The sequence below is a fragment of the Scyliorhinus torazame genome, chromosome 7, assembly GCF_047496885.1.
Source record: "Scyliorhinus torazame isolate Kashiwa2021f chromosome 7, sScyTor2.1, whole genome shotgun sequence".
NCBI classification, from domain to species: Eukaryota; Metazoa; Chordata; class Chondrichthyes; order Carcharhiniformes; family Scyliorhinidae; genus Scyliorhinus; species Scyliorhinus torazame.
Window position 1 is genome coordinate 233,098,189 of NC_092713.1, and position 12,403 is coordinate 233,110,591.

General features: G+C 43.1%; 1 protein-coding gene across 2 annotated transcripts in view; it reads right to left on the reverse strand.

Moving 5' to 3' along the window:
• The window catches only part of LOC140426888 (peroxisome proliferator-activated receptor gamma coactivator 1-alpha-like), a 198,278-nt gene that overhangs the window by 66,091 nt on the left and 119,784 nt on the right, over positions 1-12,403 (reverse strand). The window lies entirely within an intron of this gene.

Sequence of the window (12,403 nt, forward strand, 5' to 3'; positions counted from 1 at the left end):
CCCCAGATTGCTAAAGCAAACAGGAGCAGAGATTTATTGCCATAATCTGTCAATCTTCACTCAAAAAGAGGGGAGATGCCACAGAATTAGAAAGTGGCAATTATGACACTCTTATTCAAGAAAGGTTGTAAGGAGTTCCCATCTACTAAGGCCGGTCAGGTTGACATCAGTGGTTGGTAATGTTTTTGTGATAATTCTCATGAGGACCATGGGGAAAATTGCTGACTGACCTCCCATGGGCTTCCGGAGTATGAGTTTCCGTGGAGTGTGGCTTGTTAGCAGGACCTCTAAATATGGCTCCCAGACCAAGACCGGCAGTTCCCGATAGTCCTGGGCTGGACGTTTGTTTTTTTGCTGCAGTAGTTTTTCAGTTTAAAATAAACCAGCTTGGCCTTTCACTCCGCGCCTGTTGGAATTATTAAATTGGCGACGCGGATCAAGCACAGGATTCTGGGAAGCCTTTTTGAAACTCCCCGACAACAATGCTAGTAGAAAACAAAGCAAAAAGAAAAACCTGGAAACACATGCCCTTTCCACCCATGGGAATTGCCAGGAAGACCCGTTCATTGGCCTGTTTTTGGGATGGATGTTCCTTATTATGGTCACCGCCCACTCAAATGGTTAGCACACCGGATGTCCTCCACGACTTCTCATGCAACAGTAGAAAAACTCCGGCAAAGTTTGTGTACCCACAGCATACCAGAGGTCCTCGTAGCCGACAATGGCATCCGCTTTACCAGTGGAGAAATTCAGGCATTCAGGAAGTCAATTGGATTAAACACATCCAATCTGTGCTGTAGCATCCACTGTCTAATGGCCTGGCTGAGCAGGTGATTCAAACATTCAATACCGGAATGAAGAAACAGCCTGCTGGTTCCCTAGATACAAAATTGTCCCTGTTCCTCTTTGATTATAGAACTATGTCGCACACAACGATGGAAGTCACCCCAGCGAAATTGTTAATGCGACGACAACTGTGCACCAGGCTAAACCTGCTGGTTCCCAACGTGGGAGGTTGGGGGGGGCGGACAAGAAAGGTGGAATGAAAGCAAAAACAGAACTAAAACACCAGACGACCAAAATAACCTTCGGAACAGGAGATACCATCTTGTGTGGAACTTTGAAGATAGCTCTCAATGGACCCCAGGGGCCATGTTGGAAATGACTGGTCCAGTTTCTTATACAGTCAAATCCAAGAAAAGGCAGTGAAAAAACACCCGGACCACCTGAGAAGCAGGGAAACCCGTTCCAGCAGAGATTATCTCAGCAGAGACAACATCCTTGACGCCCATTACGGTTACCTCCGGCAAGGCAAGGGGACTCAGTCTATGGATCACCCAAGGGTTGACACGACGATGAAGGTCGGATTCCAAAATGGAGATTAATCCTCTGTAGGGGGGTCAGCACTGAAGAAGAGCCTCCACCTGTGGCCCTTTGGCACGTAACAAGGTAGCGACAATCCCCAGCCCACTTCATGTCTCCCGCTCCGGCTCCACCTGCTGCTGACCCAAGACCTTGTGCCAAGCGACAAAAGAGGCCTCATCATCGATCGAGTGAGGAGGATGATTCAGACTTGTTCAGACTATGGAGCCTGCTCTGCCCAAGACCGCAGGAAACTACAAAAGGTCGTGAATGTCCATCAGGCAAACCAGCCTCCCATCTATTGACTCTATCTATAATTCCCGCTGCCTCAGAAAGGCAGCCAGCATAATTAAGGACCCCAAGCACCCAAGACATACTCTCTTCCACCTTCCGTCAGGAAAAAGATACCAAAGTTTGAGGTCACGAACCAACCGACTCAAGAACAGTTTCTTCCCTGCTGCCATCCGACTTTTGAATGGACCTACCTCGTACTAAGTTAATCTTTTCTCTACACTTTGCTATAACTGTAACATTATATTCTGCAGTCTCTCCTTCCTTCCCTATGTACGCTATGCATTGTTTGTACAGCATGCAAGAAACAATACATGTAACAATAATAACCCAAAGACTTGAGGGGGAGGGGTGTCCTCACGAGGACCACAGGGGATCGCTGATTGATCGCCTCATGGGCTTTGTCAAATACGAGTTCCCATGGTGAGCAGGTAGAGGCAAAAGTTCTAAAGAATGTGTAAGCACAGAGGGACCTGTGGGTTCAAGTTATCCTTAAAGATGGCAGGACATACGGACAGTAGTTAGCAATGCATATGGGATCTTGGGCTCCATAAATAAATAGAAATATTGTGTACAAAATCAGGGAAGTTACACTGAATCTTTACAAAACACTGGTTAGGCTACAACTAGAGTATTGCATGCAGTCCATTCCAGTCACCATACCTAAAGAAAAATATACAAGTTATTGAGAGGGTGCAGGGGGCAGAGGAGATTTATTATAATGGTTTGAGGATTGTGGGATTTTAGCTACAAGGTTAGGTTACATAAACTGGAATTGTTCTCTTGGGCCGAAAGAGATTGAAAGGAGATTTTATGTACACATTTCCTATACAAGGTTGCGACAGTTAAGATAAGGTAAACAAAGAAAAGCTATTCTGATTAGCTGATAGTACAAGGACACGGGGATACAGATTAAAGATTTTGGGCAAAAATGCAAGAAGGATCGGAGGAAGGATTTTTTTAAGCAATGGGTGATGATTACCTGGAATTCATTGCCTTCAAGGGTGGTGCAAGTGATGAATAATTTCAAAAAGAAATGTGGATGGGCAGTTGAGGGATAAAACCTAGTAGGACAATGGAGATGGGAGCTGGTTAATGGAATTGATTGGATTGATCTAAGAGAGCCAGGATAGACTCAACTGGGTCAAATGGACTCCTTCTGGGCAATAATGACTATGGGCTAGATTTAACGCTTCCGGTTGATGGGTTTGAAGGCGGGAGCACATTAAATCCACTGGGTGGTCTGCTTGTGGACTTTCTGCCCAATCCTGCCCCCAATTCAATTATACTATCGGTGGGGGTAGTGCAGGTTCAATCAAGGCCCTTAATGGGCAATTAATGTCAATTTGAGGGCCTCGTCACAATGCCCTGGCGGTGGGAGAGGCCAGCTGCCATCTGCATGTGCTGGTAAGCAGTGGAGGGGTATCCCTCCTTGCCTTACTTCATGGACCCAGCGGAGTGTCCCTTCCAAGGTGTAAACCACCCCCCACACCCGAGGTTGTCCTCCCCTCTTGACCTCTCAAACCGAGCACCCCCCCCCCCGCCTACTTCCTTGCCAACCCCAAACATTTACAAAGTTCCGATCCATCACAGCTTGCCTCCATATCACCCAACTTCCAGCACTCCAAGTGCAGGCCACCACTCCTGATGGAGCTACTAGTGCCTCAAGAGGTCCTAGCTTCTGATTGGACTGCTGCTCTCGGTGGTGGGACTTCCTGTCTGAGGTTTGGAAATCCTGACTCCAGCGTATTAATGCCAATCACTGTTAAATGACTGTGGGGCAGGGGCAGCACGGTGACGCAATGGTTAGCACTGCTGCCTTGCAGCACCGAGGTCCCAGGTTTGGTCCCGGTGCTGGGTCACTGTCTGTGTGGAGTTGCCACATTCTCCCAGTGTTGGCTTGGGTTTCGCCCCCACAACCCAAAGATGTGTAGGGTAGATGGATTGGCCACGCTAATTTGCTCCTTAATTGGAAAAAATTAATTGGGTGCTCTAAATGTTTTTTGATAAATGATTGTGGGGCAGCCATTCTTCCCCGAGACAGGTTCCTTCACCCTTACATTTTAGCCGGTTTTGTTTTGCGGGGGTGGGTCGGGTGCGATAGGGACCATGGAGTCCTGCACGAGTCAGCAATATGGAAATTTGATATTTACTTCACATTTGTACAAAACGTACCTGATGTGTCATCCTGCGCATTTTCGATCACTGAGGCCCAGTGATTCACTATTAGTATAAGCTGGTGCAAAGAAATGCCAGGAATGGTGTTATGATTTAATTCCTTTTGTATAATTTTAAAACTGCCAATTTTGACCTGCAATTCATAGAGATCCGCATAACATGAAGTGACCATCTGACTTTCTCAGGACAAGTCTTGACCAGATGGAAAAGCTGAGCAACTTCATCCAACCCTCAATGATCCGCAGACCTATTCACTCGCAAATCTTTCAAAAATGTGGTTAGGGTTGAAATGGTCTGTTAACAAACTTATTTTATGACAAAACGATAGACTGGAAATTGGGTTGAAGCAGAATATGAAAGAGCAGGATAATGATCCACACATACTTCAGTTCATGTAATTCCTTTACTTTACTAAAATTAAAATAAAAGAACAAGTATTTTAATCGGGAAGTGCAGCTTCAATATTTCTGTACATTTAATCACTGGAGCTTGCTTTCATCAATGAGAATGTTTTAAAAACATGTATAGGAATCTTTAGTAGATATTTAGAACTTAATTCTATTTCATTTCAGCATGACTCTGATGCTTTCCCATGGTGGATACTGGATAAATTGGTATGGAAGATGCAAGGGAAAAGGGTGGTGGGCATGGGACATGGTTTGGCATGAGTTGGCAAAGAGACTATGGGGATGATTGGGGGTCATGAGCTGATGCTAAGTTGGCACAATGACTATAGAGGTCTATGGGGTGGGTAGAAGGGCATGGAACAGTGGGGGAATGGGCAAGAGGGTACAGGTTGGCATGGATGGTATGAAGGGTCAAGGGAGATTTTATGTACATGTTTGGTATACGAGATTATGACAGTTGAGGTAAGGTAGACAAAGAAAAGCTGTTCCGACTAGCTAATAGGGTTAGGGGGCACGGATTAAAGGTTTTGGGCAAAAGATGCAGGAAGGATCGGAGGAAGAATTTTTTTCAAGATTTCTCCTGAGAAAGTGGTAGTCACTTCAGGTTATGTGTTTCGCTCTATTGCAGGTTAAAATGGGAGTTTTAAGATTATAAAAAAGTGGGAGCATTAGTTGGCATGGATGGGCATAATGAATGATAGAGAGCTATTCTACTGTTTGTATTACAATTGGGTCAAAGTCCCAGAGTACCTAGGCAGACCTTTTAACCAGGCCTCGTGGCTGCCTCCACACTGTTTCTGGGAGCGGTGGGCCTGACACCCATTAGCCTTCACTCCCAGAGCGAGCACTTGACCTCTTTGGAGAAGTTTCACCCCACTTGGCTTTGGGGACCGCCCACTGACTCTGCACACCCGGCTTGAAAGTAAAAATTTGACCTTTCTTTTCTTTTGAGGCCTTCTGGTGGCCTCCACTCCCTCCATTTCACCCTGAACATTTACCTCCTGCAAACCTTGACCTCAGCTGAGATAATCAGCTTCCAGCTTTGGTTACCTCATGCAGAAGACCCTCATTGATCTTGTATCTACTCGTGAATGGTCATGTACCTTTTGGTAAATATCCATCTGATTCTAGAAAATCACTGGCACAAGAACACTTGTTCTTTGCTGGAGATGGCATTACCTACATTGGTGTCATGTGGTTATTAAAGAATGAGTTAATTAGTTTAAAAGCTATTCAGCGTAGTACTTTTTAAAAATAGAAAGGAACACGCAATATAAAACCATTATAAATTTAGTAGTCATAAAGATTGATGGCACAATTTTTTTTTAAACTCAGTAGATCAGGCAGCATCTTTGGGAAAAAACAGTTAATGTTTCAGATAAATAACCTATCATTCGGAGCTTTTCCAGCATTACTTGCTTTTAATTCAGATTTCCAGCATTCCCAGTATTTAGCTTTTATATTTAATTTGCACACTCAGTAAAAGTGGTTGGTGGTAGAAAAACAGGAAAGCCAGTGACCTTTCAATTCTGGTATGTGGATTTGAATCCAAACAGACTGATAGGATGAAAGTACCATCTGCTTGTTAGCTGTGGGGATCTTGCGTGCAATGGATTTGGGCATTCTTCATTCACTTCCTGGTGGGCATGAGTCCATAGCGTAAAACTGTCCCTAACTCACCACTTCACTGGCAGTGCTACTCAGGAGATCTCTCTCTGATGTCAGAGGGGGTGTTGTCCTGAAGTTGGTATAACAGAGATACAGTATGGAAAGTTTCATTTTGCGTCAGAATATGCAACCTCATCTGAAATTGACTGTTGTAAACTAAAATGCCAAAAGGAAACAAATATTCCATTCTGCAGCTATGAGAGGCATTTTAAAAAAAATCTACCTCTGTAAGCCTTCTCAATATAGGGCAGTGATGGGAGTGGGGAGCACAAAATACAATGTTATTCAAGGAAATAATTAGTATTAACTGAAAATTTGGCAGACTTGTTGAACAATTTCTGTTCTCATTCTATAACTTATCCTCCCTTCTAAATGTGCTCACAGTGTACCGGTTTATGCAGTGAGAGCTAATATAACCACAAATAAAAATATAGATCAGGGCCATTCAACCCCTTGAACCTGGTCCACCATTGTTTTGCTTGTGCCTTCATTTTCCTTGATGCACTCACCTAACAAAAATTTATTATACTCGATCCTGAAATGTTCACATGACTCTTTTGGGGGAAATAGCTCCATATTTCACTAACGTTTCGAACTCCAAAAAATCTTGATCAGTTCTGTTCCTGTGCTGTACATTTCTTTGTTCTTTGTTCTTTTGTTCTGTCCGGAGGCAGGTCCCAGCCTTCCCTTGCCTCCACTAAGGGGGCGACAGGATAAGGTGATGTCAAAAACAGGGGTTAGGGAGGGGAGAGTCTCAGAAATATAGAAGGAATTGATGGAGTGGGAAAGGGTTCCAATTGGGGAGGTGAAGAGTAAGTGGGAGGAAGAGCTGGGAGGGGAGTTGGAAGTTGGGGAATAGGAGGAGGCCCTGAGGAGAGTCAATGCACCCTCGTCGAGTGCCAGGCTTAGCCTGATTCAATTCAAGGTGGTGCACAGGGCTCATACGACTGTGGCCCGGATGAGCAGGTTTTTTGAGGAGGTGGAGGACAGGTGTGAGCGCTGTGGGGGAGGTCCTGTGAATCATGTGGACATGTTCTGGGCGTGTCCGAGGCTGAGGGGATTTTGGCAGGGATTTTCGGATGTCATGTCAGAGGTCCTGGAAGGGAGGGTGACTCTGAGTCCAGAGGTGGCAATATTTGGAGTGTCGAAAGATCCGGGAGCCCAAGTGAGGGACAGAGCCGACGTTTTGGCCTTTGCCTCCTTGGTGGCCCGGAAATGGATTTTTAAAAATAAATAAATTTAAGAGTACCCAATTATTTTTTTCCAATTAAGGGGCAATTTAGCGTGGTCAATCCACCTACCCTGCACATCTTTGGGTTGTGGGGGTGAAACCCACGCAAACACGGGGAGAATGTGCAAACTCCACATGGACAGTGACCTAGAGCCGGGATCAAACCTGGGACCTCAGTGCTGTTGAGGCAACAGTGCTAAACCACTGCGCCACCGCATTGCCCTCCGGAGACGGATTTTGCTGGGATGGAAGGACTCGGAGCCTCCAAAGTTGGGGGTTTGGGTCAGTGACATGACAGGGTTTCTGAGGCTAGAGAAAATTAAGTTTGCTTAAAGTGTTCCATTACAAGGGTTCGCTCAGAGGTGGCAGCCGTTCATCGACTTCTTCAGGGAGAATTGACCGTCGGGGGGGGGGGGGGGGGGGGGGGGGGGGGGGGGAGGCATGGAAGTGATGAACAAGAGCAGGGAATCTAATGTATGGGTAGTTAGGGTTTAGGGGGAGTTGAGTGTATTATTGTGGGGTTTTCGTGTGTTGGATCTCTTTGTTGTTTAAAATGTTAAAATTATAAATGCCTTGTCATGTGAGAGTACCTTTAAGAAATGGGTGTTTACAAATGGGTGTGTATATAAATACCTGTAGTGAGAGTACCTTGAAGAAATGGGTGTTTACTACTGCAGTGATGGCAGAGAGTGGGTGGAGCTGGGCTGTCTGTCAGCTTTTTACTTTCGTTTTTTGAGCAGGCTGCAGGGTGTGTTTTAGTTTTGTTTTGAGTGTTGGAGCTGAAGCCAGACAGAGCAGGTGTACTGTTGAACTCTCTGCCATCAAAAGACTATCATTTGGTGAATTCAGAATTATAAATGTTCTCAGTAGTGAATGTAAACCTAATGTGCTTCTGGTAAAAGGTGTTTTAAGTCATATGGGTGTTAAAAAGGAAGCTTAAAGGATTACTTAAGTGTTGTATTCTTTGGGGGTTGTATTTGAATTGATGGTTGCTAAGATGTTCACTGTATGTTTTAAAAAGGTTAACTTGAGTTCATAGAATAAACATGGTTTTGCTTTTAAAAAATACTTTTCCATTTCTGCTGTACCACACCTGTAGAGTGTGCCGTGTGCTCCCCATGCCACAATCTAGTAAGAGTTGTGGGTCAGGTGAACTCCATGATACACTTTGGGGTTCTCTAAACCCTGGCCCCATAACAAATTGGGGGCTCGAGGGGGATAAAAGTCTATCTATTGGATTGGGTTTGTGAACTTAAAGACTGTGAGGGGTGAGCATGTTGTGGTTGCTTTTCAGGTGTGGTGTTCTAATTTAAGTAGGGAGTGTGTTGTGGGCAATGGCTCTTTCAGAGGCTCAAAGGTTTATGGGGGTGAAGACGGTCACACGTGGTACCTTACGGACAAAGACTAAAAGCAGACTGTTAGATTTGGCAAAAGCATTGCAGTTAACATTACCTGACAAAATGCGAAACGGTAATTATGGCAATGGTGAAGCATTTAAAGTTGCCTGAAATAGTTTGACTCATTGGAAATGGCAAAAATTCAGTTGCAAATTAAACAAATGGAACATGAGAAAGAATTAAAGCAGCTTGAATACAAAAGAGATAGAGAGGAAAAAGAAAGAGAAAGAGACAGAGAGGAAAAAGAAAGGGAAGGAGAGGAAAAAGAAAAGGAGAGGAAAAAGAAAAGGAGAGAGAAGAAAGGAGAAAAGAAAGAATAGCCAGAGGAGAACAAAACGAAAGACAAAGGGAGTTACAGATCAGGGAAAAAGATAAAGAGAGAGAGTTGAACTTCAGAAAATGGCCATGAAACATGACAGTCAGTTAAAATTGGCAGACGTAAAGGGAAATGTACAGTTGGATGATAGTGATGAGGATAGTGAAAAAGAGTGACAAAGTCGAAGACTTGGTGGGAATCTATTTAAATATGTCCAAGCATTGCCAAGGTTTGATGAGAAGTAGGTAGAAGCCTTTTTCATTTCATTTCAGAAGGTAGCTAAACAAATGAAGTGGCCACAGGACATGTGGGTATTATTGATTCAAACAAAGCTGGTAGGTAGGGCTAGTGAAGTGTTTGCATCACTACTGGAGGAGGTATCTGGGACGTATGAGGTGGTGAAAAAATCCATCTTAGGTGCATAGGAACTAGTGCCTGAAGCTTACAGACAAAGGTTTAGAAATTTAAGGAAAGAATTTGGTCAAACATACATGGAGTTTGAAAGGCTCAAACAGCGTAATTCTGATAGGTGGATCAGGGCTTTGAAAATAGATCAAACTTATGGAGCTCCCAGAGAAACTATACTTTTGGAGGAGTTTAAAAATTCAATTCCTGATGTAGTGAGAACTCATGTGGACGAGCAGAGGGTAAAAACTGTGAGATTAACAGCAGAAATGGCAGATGATTATGAATTAGTTCATAAATCAAGGTTTGGTTTCCGACATCAGTTTCAGCCTGTGAGGGGTAGAAACTGGGGACATGAGAAATACTCAAGTGGTAAAAGTAAAGGTGATCTGATGGGAGATAATAAGGAGTGTTCCTCAGATTAAAAAAGAAATCGAGAAAGGTGGAAAAGAAATGAAAAGTTTCAAATGTTTTCACTGTAATAAACAAGGCCATGTAAAGTCACAGTGTTGGTGGTTGAAGAAAAGCATTGGGAAGGCTGACGTGGTAAAACAGGATAAGACAGTGGGGTTTGTTAAAGGAAAGCCCAAGTGAAGCGAAGGAGGTGCAAAAGATTGTACAGCCTGATCAAAAGGTGATTGATAAGAAGGTGCCAGATCTCTTTAAATAATTTACTTGTGTGGGTAAAGTTTACTCATGTGTATCAGGGGGAGCAGGTAAAGAAGTCACAATTTTAAGAGATCCAGGAGCTAGTCAATCTTTAATGGCAAGAGATGAAGAGTTATGTAGTCTGGGAAGAATGTTGCTAGAAAAGGTGGTAATATGTGGAATTCAGGGAGCGAGGAGTACTGTTCAATTATATAAGGTAAAGTTGGAAAGTCCAGTGAAGAATGGTGAAGTAGTAGTAGGAGTAATAGAGAAACTAACTTGTCCAGGAATACAGTTTATCTTGGGTAATGATATAGCTGGATCACAGGTGGGAGTGAGGCCTACGGTGGTTGATAAGCCAGTGGAAAATCAGACAACTGAAGTGTTGAAGGACGAATATCCTGGGATTTTTCTGGATTGTGTGGTAACAAGGTCGCAAAGTCACAGGTTAAGACAAGAGGAGAAATCAAAGAGTGAAGATGAAGTGGAAGTGCAATTATCAGAAACAATTTTTGATCAGATGGTTAAAAAAGAACAAGAACAGGTGGTGGATGAGGCGGATATTTTTAGTTCAAGAAAATTGCTGGAGTTACAACAAAAAGATGTAGAAATAAAACGGATGTATCAGAAAGTATACACGGAAGAGGAATCTGCGTGTATACCAGTGTTATTACCGTAAAAGTGATGTCTTGATAAGAAAATGGAGACCTTTACATATGCAGGCAGATGAAAAGTGTGCAGAAGTTCATCAAGTAGTATTGCCGGTAGGGTATAGAAAGGAGGTGTTGCGAGTTGCACATGAGGTACCAGTGGGAGGTCATTTTGGAATAAGAGAAACTCAAGCTAAAATCCAGAAACATTTTTATTGGACTGGACTACATAAAGATGTAGTTAAATTTTGTCAATCATGTCACACATGTGAAGTTATAGGAAAACCTCAAGCAGTGATAAAACCAGCGCCCTTAATACCCATTCCAGCATTTGAGGAACCTTTTACACGGGTCCTAATTGAAGGACCGCTTCCTAAAACGAAAAGTCGGAATCAATATCTTTTGACTATAATGGATGTGTCTACTTGGTTTTCAGAGGCCATTCCAGTACATAATATTACAGCTGAAAAGACTGTGGAGGAGTTACTGAAATTCTTTACTAGATATGGACTACCCACAGAAATACAATTGGATAGGGCAGCACGGTGGTGCAGTGAGTAGTACTGCAGCCTCATGGCGCTGAGGTCCCAGGTTCGATCCCAGCTCTGGGTCACTGTCCATGTGGGGTTTGCACATTCTCCCCATGTTTGCGTGTGTTTCGCCCCCACAACCCAAAAGATGTGCAGGGTAGGTGGATTGGCCATGCTAAATTGCCCCTCAATTGGAAAAATGAATTGTGTACTCTAAATATATTTTTTTAAAATACAATCGGATCAAGGATCAAATTTTACCTCAAGGTAATTCAAAGAAGTTATGGATAGCTTAGGAATAAAACAATTTAAATCATCTGCGTACCATCCAGAATCGCAGGGAGCGTTAGAAAGGTGACATCAGACATTAAAGACAATGTTGAGGGCTTATTATCATGATTATCCAGAGGATTGGGATAAAAGAATTCCATTCGTACTGTTTGCAATTAGGGATGCACCGAATGAGTCAACCAAATTTAGTCCTTTTGAACTAATATTTGGTCATGAGGTAAGAGCACCACTTAAATTGATTAAAGAAAAATTGGTGAGTGAGAAATCAGAAATTACACTATTGGATTACATGTCAAATTTTAGGGAACGATTAAATAGAGCAGGTGAATTGGCTAGACAACATTTAAAAGTTGCACAAAATGTGATGAAACGGGTAGCGGACAAGAAATCCAAAGTTCGTAGTTTTGCCAGTGGAGATAAAGTTTTAGTGTTGTTACCAGTGGTAGGTGAACCTTTAAAAGCAAGGTTTTGTGGACCAGATGATTGTGAATTTGACATACCTCACATTAAATTGGAAAACGAGGATGTTCTTAAAAATTGGGATAAATTGTTGAGTTACCTTCCAGAGGAAAAACAAACTGACCTGAAAGAGTTATTGATATCAGGTGGGCAAGTTTATGGAGATAAAATGGGAAGTACTAAAATGGTTATACATGATGTAGATGTGGGAAATGCTGTTCCAATCAAACATCCATATAGACTTAACCCTTTAAAATTGACACAGGTTAACAAAGAAATTGAGAGTATGCTTAAAACTGGCATAATTGAAGTGGGTTGCAGCCAATGGAGCTCACCCACAGTGATGGTACCAAAACCAGACGGTACCCAAAGGTTGTGTGTAGACTATAGAAAGATTAATGCTGTTACAAGAACGGACTCTTATCCTATCCCACGTTTGGAGGATTGCGTTGAGAAAGTGGGATAATCAGCTTTTATTTCCAAACTGGATTTACTTAAAGGTTACTGGCAGGTACCTTTATCAGAAAGGGCGAAGGAGATTTCAGCTTTTGTAACTCCAGGTGGTATATA